Source organism: Bison bison, unplaced genomic scaffold, assembly GCF_000754665.1.
Source record: "Bison bison bison isolate TAMUID 2011002044 unplaced genomic scaffold, Bison_UMD1.0 scf7180017864530, whole genome shotgun sequence".
Classification (NCBI taxonomy): Eukaryota; Metazoa; Chordata; class Mammalia; order Artiodactyla; family Bovidae; genus Bison; species Bison bison.
Genome location: NW_011495080.1, coordinates 4,491,863 through 4,497,734, shown reverse-complemented (window position 1 = coordinate 4,497,734; position 5,872 = coordinate 4,491,863).

Below are 5,872 nucleotides of genomic sequence, written 5' to 3'. Positions count from 1 at the left end.
CCCCCAATCCCTCCCAGCATCTGGGTCTTTTCCAATGAGTCAACTCTTCGCATGAGGTGGCCAAAGTACAGCAGTTTCAGCTTTAGCATCATTCCTTCCAAACAAATCCCAGGACTGATCTCCTTCAGAATGGACTGGTTGGATCTCCTTGCAGTCCAAGGGACTCTCAAGAGTCTTCTCCAACACCACAGTTCAAAAGCATCAATTCTTCAGAGCTCAGCCTTCTTCACAGTCCAACTCTCATATCCATACATGACCACAGGAAAAACCATAGCCTTGACTAGACGAACCTTTGTTGGCAAAGTAAGGTCTCTGCTTTTGAATATGCTATCTAGGTTGGTCATAACTTTCCTTCCAAGGAGTAAGCGTCTTTTAATTTCATGGCTGCAGTCACCATCTGCAGTGATTTTGGAGCCCAGAATAATAAAGTCTGACACTGTTTCCACTGTTTCCCCATCTATTTCCCATGAAGTGGTGGGACCGGATGCCATGATCTTCAATACAAAATTAAAAGTTTAATAAAAAAATAAAACGGGTACTGCTAACCTCATGGATGAAATGTGGCACTAGAAAATAGTACATTGTAATTATAAACTGAATTTGCTAAATAAACAAAGGCAAAGCAATTGATTTTTGTTTATTCATTCCCATGACATTGAGCTCCCTCTTAGACCAGAAGGTCTTCCCAGTAAAACAACCTGACTACAATGTGAAAGAAAGATCTATGAACATAAAAGCTTTGTCTTTGACCTGGGAGAGCCTTGCCCACTCCATATATAACTCAAGTTACTGCTAGTGAGTGAAAATTGTACCGTTTGCAGAAACCAAGTTCCTAGAGTGGGCCAGAAGTGACAGAATCAAATAAAGTTAGCCAGGGACTTCCCTGGCAGTCCGGTGATTAAGACTTCTCCTTCTAATGCAGGGGGGACATGTTCAATCCCTGGTCAAGGAACTAAGATCCCATGTGTCTTGGCCAAAAACCCAAAAAATAAAACAGAAGCAATGCTGTAAAAAACTCATTCAAGACTGTAAAAAATTGTTAACTTCTTAAGAAAAAAAAAGTTAACCAGAAGCTTTCTTTTCCTGCTAGCTGAAATTTATCCAAAGAGAATTTGGACTGCTGAAAGTGTGATGAGTCTGAGCTAGAAATTATAACCCCCCACAACAGGTGAACAAAATAAACTTTCCTCTAGAACAACCAGTAGTAGCTCACACTGGAGATAAGAAAGAGAGAGAGTTGTTCACTCCTGTTTTCCTCCTGGCCCTGGGTTCTGACCTTGACAGCTGGGAGCTCACCTCGGCAGGAATTCAGTGGGGTAACCTCAGCAAACAGATAGTATTTTCATCATGAATGTTTCTTTGACTTGGCACTGCTCTGAACTGGAGCTATTTCATAATACCTTTTTATACACAAAATCTTGTGATGCTGGCTAGCAGTAAGTCTGAACACTCAAGCGATACTTTCAATACACTTTTCAAAGAAAGACACTTTTAAGTCCTCTCAGTCCATTCATTTATTTTATCCTTTGAAACTTGAGGTGGGGATTTCATGATCAAATAAGACATTCTCTTGAAAAATGCTATCTTCATGCTAAGCATTTCTTGCCCTCTTTCTACAAAGTGGTTGTGTTATGAAGAATACATCACAATTGCATTGCTAATTTCTTTATCTGCCCCTACAAAAGTTTAGTTCTCCAAAGCAGCCTTGAAACTGAAGTGCCTATGAAGTGCCGGGTTAGAGTGAGTTCTGTTAGGTGCCAAAGAGAGTTCTTAGCCTGATGGCTTTCCAATTCAGGTGGAAGTTCTAAGCATTAAAGCACAGGGAATCACCTGGATACTTTTTAAAAGTATAAATACCTTGGCTCCACTCCAAGAGACAGTCATTCACATTAGGTTTGGGGTGGGGCCTCAGGCATCTGCCTTTTTAATAGGCATCCCCAGTGATTCTGATGCAATGCTCTAAGGCCTCACTGCTGTTCTAATGCTAATATCACCATGGTGGGCTTCCTGCCTTCCACTGATAGAAACTGTCTAGAATTTGATATTTCCCCACCACTTTGCTTTTCAGTACCAATTTCCTAATGTACATAATGACTTTGTCATTATTGTTTTTCCCTCGCTAAGTTGTGTCTCACTCTTTGAGACCCCTTGGACTGTAGCCCTCCAAGCTCCTCTGTCCATGGAATTTCCCAAGCAAGAATCCTGGGGTGGGTTGTCATTTCCTTCTTCAGGTGATGTTCCTGACCCAGGGATCAAACCCGCATCTCCTGCATTGGCAGGCAAATTCTTTACCGCTGAGCCACCAGAGAAGCCCTATGCAATGACTTTATGAACACGCAATTTTTACTTTTTCCTAAATTTCCACAAGGTCCAGTCTTGAGGTAGGAATAAGTTTGAAAGTGCAAGATGTTAGGCCAGTTGGTATTTAGAATCTAAATCAGAATCTAATTATATGGAACATGTAATGTTTATTTACTAAAAGCGGCTTAAGGATCCCGAGCTTCGATATATGTGAACAGGAAATATAAAATTCATCATGGAAGAAGTGAATTAATATATTCTTTTCTGAAACATCATCCTTTGTTTTATTAAAGCATGTTTTTAATATTGAAGTAAAAGAGGCACAAGGCCTGTTTAGCTAAACAGTCATTGCTGAAAGAATCACATAGGACATTTCACCTGAAATCCCCACCCCAGCCCTGGTTCCACTCGACTAGGGTGAATAACCAGGCTGGCAGAGTATGCACCTTGAAGGCCGAAAGTCTTAACACCCTAATTCACTCATAGCTATGGAATTTATTGTCTTACCACTGGGTCATTTTTAACTTCTAGTGTGACCTTCCACAAGTCCTATATTCTCCCAGACCTCCTGAAATAAAGTGGAAATGAGAGGAGCTAAGTGGAGTCACAAAAACTACTTCACATCCATCCCTGGGCTTCTTAAAGATGGCCGCTAAGGTTCAGAAGGGGCTTCCCAGGAAGAAGCCTGCCAAAGCAGGAGACATAAGAGACACAGGTTCAGTTCTTGGGTTGGGAAGATCCCCTGAAGGAAAGCATTGGCAACCCACTCCAGTATTCATGCCTGGAGAAGCCCAGAGGCTGAGGAGCCTGGTGGGCTACGGTCCATAGTGTCGCAAAGAGTAGGACACGACTGAAAGCAGCTTAGCACGTACACATGCACGCATGCTAGTGGCTAAGACTCAGGGCTTTCACTGTGGTGGCCTGGGTTCAAGCCCTGGCTGGGGAACTAAGATCCTGTAAACCCTTGCAGCACAGCCAAAAAAAACCTCAGTATTTTAATCAAAGAAATATATCACATGGCTGAAAGCAAAAAGGTAGGCTTTTGCTGGTAACAGTAGTCCCCTGTCCAAATCCTTGTCCACTCCAGTTTTTCTTGATTCTTCTAATTCCCTGAGTGTTTATCTTAATGTTTTAAATAACATGTATATCCTGTTATTTCTGTTTTAAACATTATCTGTTGACGATCCACAATAACAAAGGAGAATTTAGCCCATTTACACTGCTTCTGCTATCATTCACCCCACGACACACCATCATCATATGTCAGAACTTTTGGTTAAATCAATAGTCATTTTTTTATATTATAGTGATTAATATGACCTATACCCATATTTCATCATATTTAAGATGTCATCAATTATAAGACCTACTATAATTTTACATGCTACTCAGAAGAAAAAAATATGGCAAATTTAGCATGACATACCATCAGTTATGTGGTGCAGTTTCAGAAATAACATGGGGTGAAAAAAATGTTTTGTCAGTCTACTTCCCCAAACTAGATGATCAGATCCATAAAAGCAAACACTCGTTCTGTTTTACTCACTTCTGTGAGCACAGTAGCTGGCATGCCATGGAGGTCCAAGAAGAAGTGTTGGATGGATACATAAATAATGCCAAAATGGCACACACCACTTGCCTGCACAACTCAGCAGTGAGAACAAATCACACAACTCTGCCCAGAGGAAAGGGGACTGGAAGTTCAGGCTTCCAGGAGCCTGAAAGGAGAGTAGAGGCAGATATTGACAAGCCCTGTGATGTCCATCATGACCACCTACTGAACATCTCCATTGCAATGGCCCACAGGCACCTCACACTCAACAAGTCTGAAATGGAATAAGTCTTGTCCCATCCCTCCACCCTATCTGGGCCTAAACTGTGTATTCTTACTCTAATAGATCCATACCACCACCCATCCAGTTTGCCTAAGCCTGAAACCCAGTCACCACCCTGTCCCTTTCTCTCTAAATATGATTAGTCATAAAGTCTTCTTGATTCATTAAGATATTTTGATTTGGTTTTCCCTCTGCACCTCTAAAATCATCTTAATTTCAACATCTCTCACTTTTTAAAAGAGGCTCCTTTTAAACAGAGGGTAGAGGGATGGTTACCAGGGGCAGGGGGGTGGGGTGCGAGCAAAATGGGGAGATGTTGATCAAAGGCAACACGCTTCCAGTTCTAAGATGAAGTTCCCTAGACCTAATGTACAACACAACACTGAGATTATAGTTAATAATAACACTGTATTATGTACTTGAAAGTTGCTAAGAGTGCTCCGTTATGTCTGACTCTGCAGGCCCATGGACTGTGTATCTCCAGGCTCTCCTGCCCGCCAGTCTCCTCTGTCCATAGAATTTTCCAGGCAAGAATACTGGAGTCTGTTGCCACTTCCTACTCTAGGACATCTTCCCAACCCAGAGATCAAACCCGCATCTCTTATATCTCCTACATTGGCAGGTGGATTCTTTACCACTAGTGTCAACTAGGAAAACCAAGTTGGTAAGAGTTGTTGTTGTTCAGTCACTAAGTCATGTCTGACTCTTTGCAAGCCCGTGGTAAGAGAACAGATCTTAAATGTTCTTACCATAGGGGGTTAAAAAATGGTTATTATGAGATGTGATGGAGGTATTAGCTAATCTGTAGTGGTCATCATTTTGTAATATATAAGTGCATCCAATCAACACCCTGAGCGTTGGACTATAAAGAAAGCTGAACACTGAAGAATTGATGCTTTTGAACTGTGGTGTTGAAGAAGACTCTTGAGAGTCCCTTGGACTGCAAGGAGATCCAACCAGTCCATCCTAAAGGAAATCAGTCCTGAATATTCATTGGAAGGATTGATGCTGAAGCTGAAACTCCAATTTGGCCGCCTGATTCGAAGAACTGACTCATTTGAAGAGACCTTGATGCTGGGAAAGGTTGAAGGTGGAAGAAGAACAGGATGACAGAGGATGAGATAGTTGGATGGCATCACCAACTCAATGGACATGAGTTTGAATAAACTCCAGGAGCTGGTGATAGACAGAGAGGCCTGGTGTGCTTCAGTCCATGGGGTCACAAAGAGCTGGACATGACTGAGCGACTGAACTGAACTGAACTGAATCAACACCCTGTACATTTTAAACTTACACAATGTTACATGTCAATTATATTCAATAAACCTGGGGAAAACATTTCTCTTTATCCTTCCAGTCTTCACGCTCCAACCCATTCTCCCCACAGTTGTCAGGAGTAACCTCAAAAATTCAAATAGAAAGACTTCCCCAAACAAACACATGAAAAGATGCTCAACATCACTCATTATCAGAGAAATGCAAATCAAAACCACTATGAGGTACCATTTCACGCCAGTCAGAATGGCTGCGATCCAAAAGTCTACAAGCAATAAATGCTGGAGAGGGTGTGGAGAAAAGGGAACCCTCTTACACTGTTGATGGGAATGCAAACTAGTACAGCCACTATGGAGAACAGTGTGGAGATTCCTTAAAAAACTGGAAATAGAACTGCCTTATGATCCAGCAATCCCACTGCTGGGCATACACATTGAGGAAACCAGAAGGGAAAGAGACAC